This window comes from Notothenia rossii (assembly GCF_949606895.1).
Source record: "Notothenia rossii genome assembly, chromosome: 5".
NCBI lineage: Eukaryota > Metazoa > Chordata > Actinopteri > Perciformes > Nototheniidae > Notothenia > Notothenia rossii.
The window spans coordinates 56,865,632-56,884,785 of NC_136903.1; the positions used below are offsets into that span (position 1 = coordinate 56,865,632).

Consider the following 19,154-nt stretch of genomic DNA (forward strand, 5'->3'; position numbering starts at 1 on the left):
GAGGGCGTTGCCAAATTTCCCCATTTGTTCAATTACAGGATTTAAACATGAGATGACGCTTCATCCACAAATACACAAAGACAACTGGGTGTTGTATAACTTAGTCTGTTTGCAATGTTTGCAGCTCTGCAGTTGTGTTTGCTGAATACTGTAGCATTTAATCACGTATTTGTTATGGTTTTCACAGGTTACTATAATGAAAAAAAAATCTATATTTTAGATCAAATAAAGTATATAGTTTGCTTTATGCAGTATATTTGTTGTAATATTGTTGGGGTGTTTTTACACAGTACAGTAGATTGAAGTAAATCAATTTATACATTAAGATAAGATAAGATGGACCTTTATTAGTCCCCGTGAGGAAATTCAGTAGTTCAAACAGCAACAGGATAAGAGTGAAAAACAGGATAGCACAGATTCACACAGATTAATAAAATCAAAAATAAGATGAGCGATAAAATTAAAAATAATAATAATGAAAAAACTATGAAATAAGAAATGAATAAAACTAAAATATAATTATCATATCATATATTATAATGTATTGTATTATTAAGTAATATCATACATTAACCCCATTATAGCAGATGCCACATTGAATGGATGAACACATTTATGCATCAATAATTACAACAGAGTATTTCTAAATACAAGTTGTAAAAATACTTATATGTATTTAATATGAATAACATAACGATTCATTTCAGATGATAATACTTTTCAGGGTTAGGTCCGGTCTGACAGCGCTTAGCTCTCTGCTGCAGAGAAGATCACTGCTCTAAACAAAGTCAAAAATACTACATCCAAACGGAATAAATATAATGAATTATTATTAATAAGTTAATATGGAGCTATTTCAGGGTCATAAGTTTTGATCATTCAAAAAAATACAATTTATTTGAAAGTTCAAGTTTTTATCCTGAACTTTGAAAAATATAATGATGTGTTCAAAATAAAAATAAGTATTTGAAATCACTTTTCAGGTTGAATATTATTTTGATTCAGTTCAGCAATTTTTTTTAATAAAATATTTATTTTCAGATTTCACTTTTAAACATATTTTGATATTTGAATCCTTATTTTTTTCAGTTACATTTTTATCGTTTTCAGATTCAAAACAATAATTTTTTCAGTTTCAAATCTTGTTTTTTCAGGTTTCACATTGCTTTTCACCTTCAGATGGTTTTTCACTTTCAGATCTTTTTTTTTTGCTTTCAAACTTTTGACCCTGATGTTGCTTGGGGGGGCGGGGCTTAGCAAAGAGTAGTTTGGCATCCTGAGTGACAGGCCTCCCTCTTTCATGTTGCCTTCATGGATGTTAGGTAGCGCGAGAAATATAACTCAATACTTTCTATGCACGATACTCCCGTGATAGGTGGGAAATAAAACTGATACCAGCGTCAAAGTTCCGTTAAGCGAGCTGTTGAGCATCGTAGTTGGCAACAATCAAGGTATAAGCGCAATAAACTGTGCTAGAATGTGAAATTACGTATCCGCAACGAGCCAGCAGGTTGTTCTGGTGGACCTGACGCCATCCCCCGCTGTCTCACGGAGAGATACCGCAGGTCCTTCCTTCCTGCAGCGGTCAGATATACAACCAGCACAGCCTCTAGACCCCGCACAAAACAACTCAGACTATAACACCTCTTGTTGATAAATACCAACTATGTGCAATATTTGCAATATGTGCAATATATATATGCCGTTAAAAACTGTGAGCACAGTTTTTAACAGTTTTTAGCAGTACTGCTAAATCTGCAGAACTGTTACAGGGTGTGTCTTATATAAAATGTGTAACTTTAAAATATATAATTTCTTTTTTTAATCTTTAATACTTTTTTCATGCATGCTTTAGGTAGCATTAAGCTGTCTTTGGCTCTTCTCTGCTGTAACAATGTAAATGTATCCCCTGTGGGACTAATAAAGGTAATCTGATTCTGATCGCAAAAACCAAGCCAATACTATGCTGCGTTCATGGAACTACGTGGAAGTGGGGAAGGACAATGCTTGATTGCGGATACGTAATTTGTTCACATTCTAGCACAGTTTATTGCTCTTATACCTTGATTGTTGCCAATTACGATGCTCAACAGCTTGCTTAAAGGAACTTTGACGCTGGTATCAGTTTACCACCAATCACGGGAGTATTGTGTATAGAAAGTATTGAGTTATATTTCTCGCGCTACCTAATATCCTTGAAGGCAACATGACAGAGGGAGGCCTGCCACTCAGGATGCCAAACTACTCTTTGCTAAGCCCCGCACCCCCTCGTAACATCAGGGCCAAAAGTCTGAAAGCAAAAAAAAAAGATCTGAAAGTGAAAAAAAAGGTCTGAAAGTGAAAAACGATCTGAAGGTGAAAAGCAATGTGAAACCGGAAAAAACAAGATTCGCAAACATATACATTAAATGATCGTGAGGATGATGATTGAAAATCATTTGTTTGAGCCGGGCTGCATTTCCTGATGAAAAAACATAGCGATGGTTTTGTACTTACGCCAACGTGAATTAAACAACATTATTTTGTTAAATAAAAACATGGTGATGTTTTGTAAATGATTACATGTCTCTTATTTAGCACATAATATGATCCTATCCGTGACATATGGATCTTAACAAATATCCGCTATATCAGATAACTGTAGATCTATCAGCTGTTTATCTCACATGAGTTCCAGTGTGTGTCAGCTTTTCACGGCTCCCCCTGGTGGATCCATGATCCATTGCAGCTGGTTTCATTAAAATTACATTTATTTATCAAGGGGGCGTATCAAGTCCTGTGGGGGGGGGGGGGGGGGGTTCCTTTTCAGCAGGGGCCCACCCTGTGCAGATCACGGACCCGCACGGGTAGGCGTCTGAAATGAAGTGCTGCATCTGTATGTGTGCGTCCACTCGTTTTTCTCTTAGCAATATCCTGTAAAAGTATGTGAAAACATGAATAAAACTACAAATCTTCAGATGTTATACATACATAAGTGTCACACAAATAATACAAAGTTATTATGGCATTGTATGCTGTGTGTACCTTATGTGCACCGCCTAGTGGTTAAAGCACGTTATTCAATTATTTTTTTAACATGTTATATTTTCTGAAAAAAATATTAAGAGTGCATACAAAATAGGGGGAAAGTAGAATGTCAATCATAGAAATATAGAATATAAAAAATCAAGAAGATACTGTAAGTGATCTCTACAATAAAACAGTTTAGTGCTGGATGTACAAAGATATTAATAGGAGGATGTGAAAAAAAGCGTCCCATTTGTGTTGTGGCCTGCTTACACAGGCTGGCGACTCGGACTGAGAACAGAGGATCTAAAGGCATCTCTCTGAATGTATGTAATGTATAAAATGTTGTGGTGATTCCACATGCTCCACGGCCTATCGTTAACAGCCAGAGTGGTGGTATGTCAAACACACTCAAACTAGCTTTATTACATGTCAGGTCTTTAGCAGGTAAATCATTTTTAATCAATGATTTTATCACCAAGCACAACCTGGATTTTATGTTTTTAACTGAAACTTGGTTAGACCAAAACAACATCACAGCTGTTCTTATAGAATCAACTCCCCCAACTTTAATTCTATGAGTCAGGCAAGACTACATAAGAAAGGGGGTGGAGTAGCTATTTTGTTTAATGACTTGTTTCAATGTAAGCTGACTATGTATGGAAACTTTGCTTCTTTTGAATATGTGGCCCTTCAGTTGAAATGCTCCTTTCGAGCTCTTTTCCTAAACATCTACAGACCACCCAAATACTGTGCAAGCTTTTTTGATGATTTTACGGAGTTGTTATTTATAGTGTGTATTGACTTTGACCGTTTAATCATTGTTGGTGATTTTAATATCCATGTTGACAACCCTGAGGACAGAGGGGCTAAAGAACTGTTTTGTGTTATCGACAATCTTGGACTGACTCAGCATGCGAAGGGTCCGACGCACAATAAGGGGCACTCCCTGGACTTAATTGTATGAAAGGGTCTGAACATCTCTAAGCTTGTGGTGACTGATGTTGCGCTCTCCGACCATTCCCGTGTTTTCTTTGAGAGCTCTATTACCTTCCATACAACTGTTAAGAAAGAGGTAACCACCAGACGTCACTTAACTGAAAATTTAGAGGAAATCTTTGCCCAGATTTTTACTCCCTCACTTGCCCATGCTAACTTCTCAGTAAATGAGCTAGTTGATAATTGTAATTCTAAAATAACAAATGTCATGGATACCATCGCTCCCATTGAAATAAAGGAAGTATCTTGCAAGAAAATATCTCCATGGAGAAAAGCCATGACTGTGAGAACAGCACAAAAACTGAGTGCAGAAAAGCTGAACGCAGGTGGAGAAAAACAAATCTATAGGTTACTTACGTAACCCCAGTTATCAGAGTAACATGAAGTGAGATGTCTCACTATGGGATGCGCCTCAACGCGTATGCAAACAGAAGCATCAATCTCATTACTCCAATCCTGATTGGCTGGTGATCTTGACGTCTACGTCAGGGAATCCACCCACCCTTTAAGTAGCTTGCGCTACGTCACAGCGTCATTCAAAATAAGTACCTCTTCTCGCTTCGCCTTAGCAAGAAGGGCCGTCTGGTGAGACATCTGACTTCATGTTACTCTGAGAACTGGGGTTACGTAAGTAACCTATAGTTCTCATTCATAACACTCCGTTCGATGTCTCGCTATGGGATATTGAAACTCCCGTATTGCTAGACATGCTTATCTCGAAAATCACCAAAACAACCAGAACTTAACAGGTAGAACCCTGTCTCAACACGGGGCCCAGCATTGCGCGGGCCACACTTGGAGCAGAGACATCTAGCCTGTAAAAGCGGACAAAAGTGAGCGGTGAGGACCAGCTCGCTGCTGCACAAATGTCTTGGATGGAAACACCCTTGAACAAAGCCCAGGATGTAGCGAGTCCACGAGTAGAATGAGCACGCAGGCCCATTGGTGCCTGCAAACCCTTACTTGTATAAGCCAGAGCAATCGCTTCCACAATCCAGTGGGAGAGCCGTTGCCTGGTAAAGGGCTTGCCCTTATGAGGCTTAGCCCAGGATACAAAGAGTTGTTCATTGCATCGAAACTCTTTTGACTTGTCCATATAGGTGCGTAAAGCACGGACTGGGCACAGCAAATTCGGCCGCTGTTCCTCAGAGGAACACAGCGGCGGAGGAAATGCCTCAATGTCAATGGGGGTATATGAGCCAACCACCTTAGGTACAAAGGCAGGGTTGGGCTTCAGCAACACTCTCGTTTGCCCCGGGGCAAACTGAGTGCATGAAGGATGTACAGAGAGCGCATGAATGTCACTGACTCGCTTGGCAGATGTCAGAGCCAGTAACAACACTGTCTTCAGTGACAGGTGTTTCATGTCAGCTTCTTCCAGGGGTTCAAATGGAGGTCGAGTGAGCCCATCTAAAACCACTGCCAAGTCCCATAAGGGCACCAGTGACCTGGAAATAGGGAGGAGCCTGCAAGCCCCTTTCATAAAACGGCAGACCAAGGGATGTTGGCTAGCCGTCTTTCCCTCAAAGCCCACATGGCATGCAGCAATAGCAGCCAGGTACACTTTGATCGTAGAGAAAGCTCTGTGTTTATCAATCAGGTCCTGTAGAAATGATAGAATCACCCCGACAGGACATTGAAAAGAGATGTGTCCCTTTTGAAGGCACCACTCCTCAAACACCCTCCACTTACAGTCATAGAGGGACCTGGTGGAGGAAGCTCTTGCACTCTGAATCGTGTTTATCACCTTCTGAGGGAGCCCCACTGTATTCAGGTTATACCACTCACGGGCCAGGCCCATAGTGCCAAGCGCTCTGGGTGTGGGTGAAAAATCCCCCCCCCCCGCCTGAGACAGTATGTCCCTGCGTAGCAGGAGCTGTCACGGCTGCCCGCACAGCAGCTGATATATCTCCGCCAGCCAGTACATTGCAGGCCAGTGTGGAGCTATTAGGATCAGTGTGTGGCATTGTTCTCTCACTCTGGCCAGAGTTGGGGGTATCAGAGCCAGGGGTGGGAACGCGTACAGGAGGACCGGAGGCCAAACGTGTGCGAGCGCGTCCACGCGTAACGGTACGTTTAAATCGCGCATTGAAAAGAACAGCTTACATTGAGCGTTTTCTTTCGATGCGAACAGATCCACCGCGTCCCGGCCGTAACGCACCCACAGCTGAATCACAATTATTGGATGTAGAGTCCAGTCTGCATATAGTGGTGCACCTCTGGACAGCAGATCTGCCCGAGGTTCATCACTCCTGGTAAGTGCGTCGCTCTCAGAGAGAGGAGACGTCCGCAGCTCCATAAGATCAGTTTGCATGCCAGCATGTGTAACTGGAGAGAACGCAATCCCCCTTGGTGGTTTATATACGATATTGTGGTCGTGTTGTCTGTCCTCACGAGGACATGGTGTCCTCTGAGAAAAGGCAGAAAGTGTTTCAGGGTGAGGAACACCACTAAAAGCTCCAGATAATTTATGTGTGACCGTTGGAGGTCTCTGCTCCAGAGACCACCCCTCACAGGTCGACCTTCGAATATACCCCCCCAGCCCGTCAGACATGCGTCTGTGGTGACCACCTTCCACGATAGGACAGCACCCGTAGGCACGCCCCGTACTAGAAAAGTCGGGTGCAGCCAGTGGCGCAGTGCCATTACGCATGTCACAGTGACCATAACTCTCCGCGCGCCATGACGCGCCGGGTCCAGTCTGAGGGCAGCTACCCAGCGCTGAAACTCCCTCATGTGTAAATGTCCCAGTCGTACCACCAGGATGGCTGACGCCATGAGCCCCAGTAACCGCCGACATGATCTGAAGAGAACATATTTGCGTGGCTGGAAATGAGCGAGGCAAGCCCTGAAGGCTTTCACTCTCTCTGCTGACAGACGGGCTGTAAAGGGCACCGAATTCAGGCGTAGGCCCAGGAAGAGTACAGTCTGGGCTGGGGACAACATGCTCTTTTCTGTGTTTATTACGAAACCCAGGTCGAGCAGGTGTTTTACGAGGACATTGGTCTGCGTAATAACCTCTTGCTCCGACTGTGCGAGAAGGAGCCAATCGTCCACATAAGTTGCCAGGCGAATACCCTGTTGTCTTAACAGGGCTATCGCGGCTTCCGTACACCGTACAAACACTCATGGGCTGAGAGACAGACCGAAGGGAAGTACTCTGTACTCTGTACTGGAAATACGCGTCTTTCAGGTCGACTGATGTGAACCAATCGTTTTGGCGCACGAGACGCAACAGAGACGTGTGAGTGAGCATTCTGAATTTGTATCTTTTGAGATACTTGTTCAAAGCCCTCAAATGGAGTCTGTAACCCCGTGCTATTGTCTTGAAAACCCAAGCAGAATCTGTGAGCATCCTCCACTTTTCGCTTCTCAAAGCGAGTGGAGATGTCACGTCTGCTCTCTGTGTCTTTATTTGTTGTGTTACGGGGCCCTCTAGTGTCTGAACACGGTGGTACCCCAGGTTGGCAACCTCGGTCGACACTGCGCATGCGCGTGGCGGTGGTGCCTTCACAGCCCCGTCCATCGTCCGCCTTCTGAGAGAGGCAGCAGCCGCTCTCAGAAGGGGGAAAGACATCAGACTGTTTATTGTTTTTCTTTTCATTTTTATTGACTGCGCCCTTGGCTTTAAGCCTGGAAACGACAGTGGAAAATGATTTATCGAAAAACAAGAGTGATGACATTTGTTTGTGTGACTTAAACGAGCAGCGGAGCTTGCTGTCTTTGATGTTAAGTCCATTTCCCTCATGGCGCGAACTCGAGGATGACGTTCTGACATCACTCGAGGCGGCGGGAAGATGGGGGCATGGTTGCATCCCGGAAACACATGCGCATTTAACACTGGAACGTGTTCTGGAGCTGGAGAACAGGGAACTTCCAGCTCTTTTATCGAGGAGAGGAGAGGAGGCTGTCAAGGCCGGTCTTTTCTTCTTCCTCGCCTGATGGCTAAAAATCTGGGCCGGCTGTGCCTGAGCGGCTGCTGCCGGAACCGGAGACTTTCTGGGCCAGCTCGTCCTCGCCTCGAGTCTGGGCTGGAGACCCGGGGCGGGCTGTGGCCTCTGCTGTTTCGGGATCTTGAAACGGGCAGGACGTGAGGCAGCCTGAGTGAAGGACTGCCGCGGGGCCGTTGAAGGCGGCGGCTGGACCCTTCGGGGAAGACAAAGCCGGAGAGCCTCATCCTCCTTCTTTTTGGATTCACAGCGCTGTTGCATTGAAGCCAGAGCGGTGCCAAATATGCCCTCGGGAACCATAGGCATGTCCAAGAGGTCCTCTTTTTCCCGGTCTGGAAGGTTAGTCAGGTTAAGCCACCTGGCTCTCTCCTGTACCACCATTATTCCCAGCGTTTTGCCCGTGGCTTGGACTGCACAGGGCTGCACACGGAGGCAAATGTCCGTGATCGCTGTGATTTTGTCCCACACGGCAGGCTCAGGTTTGTTCGTCATGTCCTCGCAGAGCTCCGCCTGGTAGGCGGTCAGCAGCGAGGAGACATTGAGCGCCCTGGCGGACAAAGCTGCGGCTTTATAGGCTCGTTCGGTCATTGCTGACTGGAAACGGTCTGCCTTTGCCGGCAGCGTGGGGTTCCTGCTCGGTGCCGAAGCCATCCGCGGTTGGAGGTGGGCTGCCACCAGCGGCTCCATGGGCGGCATGCGGAGCAGGCCGAGCTTCTCCATGTCCTCAAAGTCCAATAAGGAGGCACCCTGGATTGGGGCCTTGTTGCTGAAAGGGCGGTCTCTCCAGGAGACCGACACCTCATCCAGCATCTCTGGAAAGACTAGGAGAAGCTGCCTCTTCATCCTCGCTGCTTGGGGCAAGTTCTTCCCCTCATAGCGAGATCTGGAGGTCTCCTTGGCCACTTCAGGCCAGGGGATGTCCAGGCTGAACGCAGCGCGTTGGCACACGGCCTGCAAGTCCATACTGAGGCAGGGCGAAGCTGGTGTGCTTTCGCCCGGGGGAGCGGATATCGCCTCCAGCTTGGCAGCCTGGGCAGATGAAACGAAGATGTTATCTTCGTGCTCATCTGAGTCGGATAAGAGGAACTCAGAGGCATCCTATTCATCCTCCTCCATATAATCCAGCTCTAGGACATCCCACGCGGGTGGAACCACGGTGAGGTCCAGTCGGGAGCCCCAGCTTGACACAGTGCGGGGCTCCGCTCTCGCAGCTCTTGCCGCCGCCGGGCCCCAGCCTGACACGGCACGGGGCTCCGACACAGCGTGGGGCTCAACCTCCGCTGCGGTCGTCACCATGTCTCGATTGCCGGCCGGCGAATCAACAGACATGAAGAGGTCCTGTCCCGACAGGCTAGCTTGGTGCGCTAGCCGTCGGCGGAGGCTTTTGGTGGTGAAGCGGGCACAATGTCCGCACGAACCGGGGGCATCGATAGCCTCCTGGGCGTGTTCCAGCCCAAGGCAGGACGAGCAGACCTGGTGTGAGTCCGTGCTCGAAATCTTAAACCTGCAGCCGAAGACCCGAGTCTCCGGGCCTCCGTCTCCTCCGGTGTGAGGAAGAGAAGGGTCCATCCTCGTTAGCCGGGGTGTCGGCGTGGAGGGACAAACTAGTAACAGGTATGTTACCGTTTGAAAGAAAAAATCAAAACCTTATCGTTATTCCAAAAGGAAAAAAAGGCTGGCAGATTTTTTAATATTAACTGGTGTGTTAATATCTTTTATCTCCGTCTCCTCTGGTGCAGTGGCGATTCTAGAGATTTATACATGGGGTGGCAGAGGGGTGGCAGGCATATATTGTAGGGTGGCAATTTTTTTAGGAAGCCCACCTTACTTTGTACTTTATATGCACCCATATACAACAGTTTTTTCAACACCCAAGTGTGATAAATTCAATATTTGGTCTACATACATGAGCATTACACTTTTTAGTACATTAAAACAGTGTTTCCCTTGGGATTATTGTAGCAGCAGAAATGTTGCTCATCCCAAGCAAGCCTTCTGGGGGGGTATCCGGGGCATATCCCCCGGGTCAAAAATGTTGAACATTGTTAATTCAATCTAATCAATCTGAGGCACTTTGAAAGCAAAATCAAGCCATAGGAATGATTTAGAAATTTGAGGACTTCCCAGCACTTTACAAAATTCCAGCATTATCCTAGAAGCAAAGCCCTCCCTCAAAGGCCTGCCTGCCAAAGTGTTTTGTGAGTGCATGTGTACAGAATAGGTTAGACAGGTTTGTGAGAACAATTTCTGTGTGTGTTAAAGTCACAAAATATATACAAGTATTTACATTATCAGTTATTGATGAAATTTCACATTGTAAATGCAACCAAAAAAATACAAAGCAGATTAGAATGTTTTTTGACTCCGTTACATATATCATCTGATTGCTACAGAAGCTGTATGCGACGATTGCTATGCTGTGCAGCAAATCTCTTCACAAACTCATCCAAATTTAAATCTTTCGCACGTTTAGACTCAATACTGAGAATTGCTATACTTGCTAGTCTGTTCTCAGTCATGGTAGAACGCAGGTGATTCTTGATCAGTTTAAGAGCTGAAAAACTCCTCTCACATGCTGCACTGGTAACAGGCAATACCACAGCTATTTTACATAACCTGAACATCTCAAAGAATACCTCCTTGTATGGTTCCAAAAAATTAACAAATTCTATTAAACTGGACGGACTTTTTCCATGTGTTGCTTGTCGATCTAACAACCTTCTAGTCTGGTGCAGTTCATGTTTCAGATCCTCTACATTTGACCCATATGCATTTGCTAATAGAAAAACTGCCTCCTCATTTAAAAAGCTGCTGCTGGATGGATTTAGGGCCTGGACACCCTGCATGATGTCACAGTTTACGCTAGAGAATCGTCTTCTCATTTCACCAACCATACAATCAATGATGGGATAAAATACCTTGGTGATAAAAGACCTCTTACTGTCCGATTCTGTGTGTTGTCCTAATGTTGACATGATAACACTACCTTGAAGTCTTTGTGTTATTTGCCTTGCCCTTTTAAAGGTGTGAGTCGTTGAAATGTCAGACTTTTCACAGGTGGCTAGTACCTCATTCCACAGCTCATCAAAGTATGTCTCACTGCGATAGTCTTCCAGAGTCTGTCTGAGGGTCGCAATTAACTCTACAGCTTTAGTAAGGTCAATCTGTGTTGACTGAAGCATCTCTGACAAAAAGTGTGTGTCCTTTAGTACCTTTCTAAATAGTACAAGACATCCAATAAAATTTAGATCGATCTGAACTAGTAGACCTCTTGCTTCAACCGCTCTGTCCGGATTGTCCTCCTCTGAAATATCTTCCAGTACTTGCATTACAGCAGGCAACCTATCCATGACATTGCGACAAGCTGTATGTCTGCTGGCCCATCGAGTCTCGCTGAGACGTGAGAGTTCCCTTACTTGACCATCATACATCTCTCTCTGCACATCCAACCATTTAGGATGGACATAAGATCCTGACATAAAAATATACAGTCGCTCTAACAATGAAAAGAAATTTCTTGCATCAGGAACAGATTTCACACTGTCTACCATCACTAGGTTTAAGCAGTGGGCACTGCAATGAACGTAGAATGCATGCTTGGCTACTTCTCTTATTCTGGCTTGGACACCAGCATGCTTCCCACTCATAGTTGAAGCACCATCATAGCCTTGCCCAACTAGGTTTTTTTTATATTCCAGCCCATACTTCTCTAAACAGCCAATGATCTTCTCTGTTAAACTGGCAGCATCCAGTTTATCTGCCTCTTGAAACTCTAGAAAACTCTCCTGAACTACACCATTATAATAGTACCGAAGAACAAAAGACATCTGCTCCATTTTCTTTACATCTTTTGTTTCATCAACAAGAACAGAAAATTGTGCACTCTCTTTAACCTCTTTGATAATCTCCTCTTTAACCATATCTGCTAAACACTGCAGTATTTCATTTTGTATCAGGCTACTTGTGTATTTTGCATTTTTTGCTTGATTTTCCATTCGTTTTTTTAAAAACGGATCATGCTTGCTCAGGAGATCCAACAATTCTAGGAAATTTCCTCTATTGTCCGCCTCGGATGATTCCCGGTGACCACGCTGGGAAATGTTTTGAGTGGCAGTTAACAACAGGACTTCACCAAGTGTGCGTATATATTTCTGGTTTTCGATTACTTTTTTACTTGACTCCTCTTCCATCATTCCTAACATTGATGAGTTTCTGTCTAGCATTTTCTTATTCTCTGTCCATGCAAACATAGCATTAACATGGCTCTCTGATTTAGCATGTGAACAAAATCCACTGTCCTTAAATGTAGCTTTCTTCCAGTTAGAATAACCATTCATAGAGGTAAACACAGTCCTAGAGGCATTAGGTAAAGAAAAGTGTCTACAAGCAAAGCAATATGCTGCGTCTTTTGACTGTGAGTATTCCACCCAGTTATGCATTTTGTACCAGTCAGCATGGAAACTTCTCCTTGCACAACCTTGCATCGTCTTGGGAAAGCTCTCCAGCGATGGTTGTGTCGGCCCATCCCCTCTGTGTTTGGAAATGTCTGGAAAAAGATAAAATAAGGAGGGAAAGTTACTCTATAATAACTACCCTGATAAGCCCCAAGATGTATTTAACTACATTGATTCATTGATACATTGATTAACTACATTGATTCATTGATACATTGATTGATCTACATTGATTCAAATCATACATGGCATTTACTGTACTGTGGCTTTGATAAAATGTCACTAATTCTGTGCTGATATATGTATTTGATCCAAATGGTAAATGGACTGCACATATGGGACTTCATTTGCAACTAACGGTACCCAACACACTTTACAATGGCCTCTCATTAAGCCATTCTCACACACATTCACACCAATTGTGGTAGCTTTTTTTCAAACGTAAGGAGCTAACACTTGAATGGAACCCCCCACCCACCAAAAAACATACCATGAGGACCAGCTGTAGCTGCACAATCTTCCACTTCTGTCTCAGACTGTCTCTCTGCACAGTCATCATTGACACTTTCTGGCTCTGGCTCAGGCTCTGGCTCTGGATCAAGGCACTCCAAGGTCTCTGTTGGGGTATTTTTTTGTTGTGTAGGAGAAAAATAAAATAAAATAAGATACTATAGGTGGCAATAATAATAACAATAATAATAATAATAATAATAATAACCCTGATGGTCAATGTCACACTTATAGCACTTTATTTGCATTTAACAGTACCCAAATCACTTTACAATGGCTTCTCATTTACCCATTCACACACCAACGGCAGTGGAGTTTCTCAAACGTAAGGAGTGAACACAACTGGACAATAACACAACAACAAAAACATACTGACCAGCTACGCAGATCTTTTCCACCTCCATCTCAATGAACTGGCTCTCTGCATTGGCAGATTCTGCCTCGGGCTCGCTCTCTCCTGCTCTTTTCTGATCTGTAGCCTATTTTACACAAAAAGTAGGCCATTAACATAATACATTAGCCCTAATGTTACTGCACTGTAGCTTCGTTTAAAATATCACTACTTGTGGTGGTATATTGAAATATAAGATCACATTTACTGGGCTGTGACAAAAAGTGGAAATCCTGAAAATAGAAATACTGTAGCAATGTAATTAACTAAATTGTTAACTGGGACACTTCCTAAATTCTTTTAACTGACCACACAAACTATGTGGTAATCTATACGATTTTATGTTAAGTTTTGTAGTGTAGTAGTGTATCCCTTATTTTAACCTAAATTAAGCAAATTTAAAATACCTTTCATTACTCTTATAGTAAATGCAATGAAATCACAAATATCCCCCTTTTATATAAAAGTAGAAAGTGTTTACTATGTAAATATTAAATGAAATTACAGTCAAATAAAATATTTCAAATAAAAGGTTTCTCTCTGCATCAATGAAATTACCTACCTAATGCATATTTTGCATTACCGAAATGCTTTACTCCTTTAAATAAGCAACCTCTGCTATGCCACCTTAATAGTTAGCCAGCTTTTTTGTAACATAAAGAAAATAAAAGGAAAATATAGCACTGGGCTACAATACCACGAGGACCAGCTGAACTAGCTAACTAACCTTCCCGCTCTAGCCTCAAGCTTCGAGTGGCAGAGGCTGTCTGCACTTGGACCCTCATGCTCCCTCACATCACTAACCTGCTTCTTTGTGAGGATGAAGCTCCTGATGTCACCCTTCCTCTTTGTGGTTGACGACATGGCCTTCCTATAATTGAAACAAGTCATATTCAAACATAAATTAAAGTTTTTATGTTAAACATACATTAAAGTTTACATGTAACGTTAAGGTTCGCCTTTCTGATGCTACACACAGAAATTCTGCTAGCCTTAGCCACCACTAGCATACTAGCTAACGCCAAATAGCAAACTTGTTAAGAACGTTTCATAGAACTACAATGATATGAAATGCCACAACATCACTTGGTTTCAGTTCAAAATGTCAAAGGCTTGCCAGTAGCTGGCTAGTTATCAACGTTATTCAGTTAGCTAGCGCCAGCTAGCTAGTTACCGAACTGGCTTCAAAAGCTATCTTGTGGCTAACCGTGACATGAGGTAAAACGTAGCTAGGGGTTAGCCACATAATAGCTATCTAGCCTCATCACTCGGTAGTTAATTCTGAAATCGATAACAACACAGCATATTCATCCAGAAACTACCAGTTACTAGTACCATATCTCTAATAATAATAATAATAGTTTATTTTGTACAGCGCCTTCCATCTATGAGGACTTATAAACGTTTCGAAATCACATTACACTTTGACGTTACCCACCTGTGAACAGACTCCATCTGACAGCTTGTGTCTGCGCTGACTCCACGTCAAGGCAAAGAGATTCTGCGATATGGATGCAACCATTCGTGATGGGGGGAGGGGGGGGGGGGTGTGCACCAACAAGTTTCTTTTTCAAATTTGACATTCTGCAGTTTGACACCGATTTTGGATTGTTTTGAATTTGTTTTGATCTTAAAACGATATTAATAATAATTATCCAATAAATCATCAGTTGGTATTTTTTGACTAGGGTGGCAGGTGGGGTGGCAGACCCCTTTTCAGGGGTGGCGGCTGCCACCCCATGCCACCCTGGTAGTTTCGCCACTGCTCTGGTGTGAGGGAGAGAAGAATCCATCCTCGCTCGCCGGGGTGTCGGCGTGGAGGGATAAACTAGTAACAGGTACGTTAGAAGAAAAATCTAAACCTTACCGTTATTCCGAAAGAAAAAAACGGCTTGGCAGATTTCAATATTAACTGGTGTGTTAATATTCAATTCAATCTTCTTGCAAAGCAAGAGTAGCTGGCAAGCGCCCGTCGACCGAAGGTTAGCTTGTGGTTCAGTCTGTGGACAGTTAAGCTAGCCCGGCTACTGATATTTTGAGATGTGCTCCGAAGCGAGAAGAGGTGCTTGAATGATGCTGCGACGTAGCGCAAGCTACTTAAAGGGTGGGTGGATTCCCTGACGTAGACGTCAAGATCACCGGCCAATCAGGATTGGCGTAATGAGATTGATGCTTCTGTTTGCATACGCGTTGAGGCGCATCCCATAGTGAGACATCGAACGGAGTGTTATGAATGAGAACTCCAGGTTCACTTAGAAATATATAAAGAGAAACTCGGTTTCTATAATCAGGAAATAAAAAAGGCACGACAGTCTTTTTTTTCTGACATCATTACAAAAAATAATGCCTTGTTTGCTACCGTCAACAGACTAACAAACCCCCCAGTGTCGATAGCCTCAGAATTTCTATCCACCAGGGCCTACACAGATTTTGCCTCCTTCTTCACTGACAAAATCATGCAAAATGATGCAGAGTCAGTGCCTCTGCATCAGGTACAGCCAATGTTTTGTCCCTGTGTTCACCTAAAGTCAATTCAGACACCATGTCGCAATTCCGTCTGATAAATGCTAAAGACCTGAAAGACATTATCCAACATCTAAAATCCTCCTCCTGTGAACTGTTTTTCATTGCTTGGCCTCAGATCTACTACACATAGTAAACAAGTCTCTTCAATCAGGTGTATTTCCATAGGCCCTGAAAACTGCAATAATTAAACCGCTCCTAAAAAAGCATAACCTAGACGAAACCATAATGAATTATTACAGGCCAATATCAAACCTTCCCTTTTTAAGTAAATTGATTGAAAAAGCAGTTTTTCAACAGTTGAGTAATTTCATGTTTTTAACTGACGGTTTTGATGTGTTTCAGTCGGGCTTTCGACCTAACCACAGCACTGAGACTTCACTTGTTAAGGTCTTAAATGACATCCATTTGAACACAGATATTATATATTTATATAGCTACAACCGGCCCTTTGAGTGCAACCTTTATGCGAATGTGGCCCGCGATGAAATTTAGTTTGATACCCCTGATGTAGATAGTATAAGACATGTGCAGAATATGACAGTTTAATGGTGGAGGTACACACATATTGATAGATGTCTTGTAACGCACTGTTGAGGAACCTGCGACCTAAGTTTTTCATCCATTGCATAACTTCAACGTAGTTGTGTATAATATGATATGTCAATAAACCTTCGGAAATCTTGAAAGAGATGTGCAAAATAGCAATTATATACAGTCTTTAATTAACTATTAGTAAAGAATAACGAGTAATGAATATACTTTATAGAGTTCTGCAGATAAATGTTTAGCCTTCTCAAGCACCAACTATCAAATATCTCTCCTGATTGTTGTCACTTGACAATCACCTTCCCTGAATTTTACTCAGGTGTAACTAAAGTCTGATTTAAGGGTTGTTTATATTTCACATCATTAATCAGAATCTGTAAAGTAACTAAAATAAATGTAGGGGAGTAAAAATACCAGGTTAACCTCTGAATTGTAGTGGAGTAGAATTACAAAGTAACAATGAGCTGTCATGTGGGTATATATTAATGCTACCCATTATGTATACAAGCGATTTTCACCCATTTAGTAATTATGTTTTAAATTTGATAACACTAATGTTTTTAATACTGGCAACTTCTAATTGTGGGAAAAACGAAAACGTTCCCAGTAGAGACGTCCCATAGAGCATTTTGCGAAGCACAATAGCCAGCATGTGTAGTTCTGGGGGGGGGGGGGGGGGCTGGTCCAGTTTTGGATAGTCTGCCGTGGTTTCGTTCCATTTCAAACGATAGCTGAGGATTATGGGTAGTGTAGTGTCTTCGGCCATCCTAAATTCTGAAATTGTTTTCGGATTTCATATCGCATTAACAACATATCCCAACATCCAATCACCGAGCTTAAACCATAGCTGAGGATCTTGGGTAATCAGTTCAGTGGGTGTGTATCGCAATGATGCTCGAAATGTCTCATATGGGGCTACGTCTGATTTCAGTATTCTAAGGCTCTGAGTCCCATTTATTTTCCTCTCGGACGGCAAAAGAGCAAAAGAAGTCCGACATTATACGATTTAACATAAAAACAATAATAGTGGCTTGATATTGAGAAAGAACATGTTTTTATGAACCCCACAGCTTCCGGTTTTCCAAGACCAGACCGGACAAAAAGACGTGCTGCAGGCACAAAACATACTACCAATAGAAATACATTGCTTTTAAAATTATTCTGTGTGACACGAAAAAAAGGGGAAACTCGTGATGGTGAACACGAATCAATAGATTAAATGTCGTGACTATAACACGAAATGCCGTGAGACTGGGTTGACTGTTTCCAGCACCTTCCATCAGCTTTCACTTCATGCTGTTCCCCTTCATTCACCTGAGATGTTACCATCACTTTATTTCCCCCACAATTTATCTAAATTTGATCACTTCTTTCACTAGAATTGTTTTTCTTTCAGGCTGGTACCAACTGGTCTGATCTTGTTATACTGTAGACATCTTGGACAGTAAGGTTTTGGTAGTCTATAGTTTGTTAATTTGATGCCCTCAGTCTTTCAATTGTTCTGATTGCCGTTTTCTCCCTTCCTCTTTCAGTTTGCTTGTCCCTCTCCCTCCCTCTCACACATATTGCTTCCAACTGCTTTGAGGTCCAGCTGGCTCTGAGATCGACTCGCCCTCCTGCAGTGAACCCCCTAATAAACCGTGTGCTGCTCTCGCTGTCCTGTGGTGATGATGATCAGACATCAGGTCTCGACTCGCCTCACCTCCCTTGAGAGTTTCACCACTACACACACACCAATAATGGAATACTTGCTCTAACACGCCTCAGTTTTCATCGCCACTCTAGCCTCCGCTTATCAGCCTGTGCCGCGATGATTACGCTTAACCACAGAGCTATTTCTCCGCTTGGCTTCCACCAGACTCCCTGCTGTGCATCGATTACTTTGGTCCATGTGGGACTGAATCCAGAATTCCCCCTGGCAGGAATGTCTGGAATATTATCCAATTTAGAGAGGTGAAATTCAGAAAGTTGGCGAATTCTCTCAACAACTCAAGTAGGTGAAAAGTAATTTTACATTTTTGTTTTTGAGAGAACTTCAGCAAAAACCAGGCTGTTTACCCTTTTTTAAAGTTTTTTTATGGGCTGAAAAACGTGAACAAACCCACATGGAATAAAAATGTTGGGTCATGGGAGTCAAGCAAAACAGTTCCAGCTGAGCTTTCACATCAGATACACAGTGCAGCAGCTGAGATGTGTCCTCCCGTAGAGATATCCAGATTTTATGTATTTTACACTCGGCAGGGATCAGTAGTGTGAGACTGAGCCCGAATTATGACTTTGGAAGAGCTTCGGGCAGTGCAGTAGACTTAATATGAGTAAAACTTTGGGAAACTGTGGCTGTGACGTAGTGCGGTCTTTCAATCGGATTAGGAAGGTTGTGGATTTGATCCGAGCCCTTGTAGTCAACATGTCGATCTATACTTGGGCAAGATACTTAACCCGAGGTTGGCCAACTGTGTGTGAACGTGTGTGAATGTTGACTTCCATGGGCAAGTGTAACCTTGCAACTTGCTTGCATTTGTGTGAATGGGTGAATGACGACTTGTGAAGCGCTTTGAGGATTCGTAAAAACTGGATAAAACGCAATATAAATGCAGCCAATTATGTTCAAAGCACTCAGACATTTGTCATACAGATTTTTTTAAGCATACATTATGTGTTTGGATTCAAAACATTGTGATGCAACATCGACACATTGCCCTTGTTTTAAATGGAACTCTCTTTACGTAACTCTAGCTGACCTCTAACAATGAGGCAGGTATTCCTGTTCCG

At 43.1% G+C, this 19,154-nt stretch overlaps 1 long non-coding RNA gene across 2 annotated transcripts; it reads right to left on the bottom strand.

Moving 5' to 3' along the window:
* Nucleotides 1-9,700: 9,700 nt before the first annotated feature.
* On the bottom strand, nucleotides 9,701-14,828 carry LOC307040252. Of its 2 annotated transcripts, XR_013808463.1 has the most exons (5): nucleotides 14,749-14,828; nucleotides 14,115-14,181; nucleotides 13,296-13,398; nucleotides 12,900-13,025; nucleotides 9,701-12,501 (listed from the first exon to the last, which is right to left on the bottom strand). It is a non-coding gene; the product is annotated as an uncharacterized lncRNA (long non-coding RNA). The 2 variants fall into 2 exon arrangements; XR_013808464.1 differs by lacking the exon at nucleotides 14,749-14,828 and having other exon boundaries at nucleotides 14,115-14,688.
* Between the last annotated feature and the right edge of the window lie 4,326 nt (nucleotides 14,829-19,154).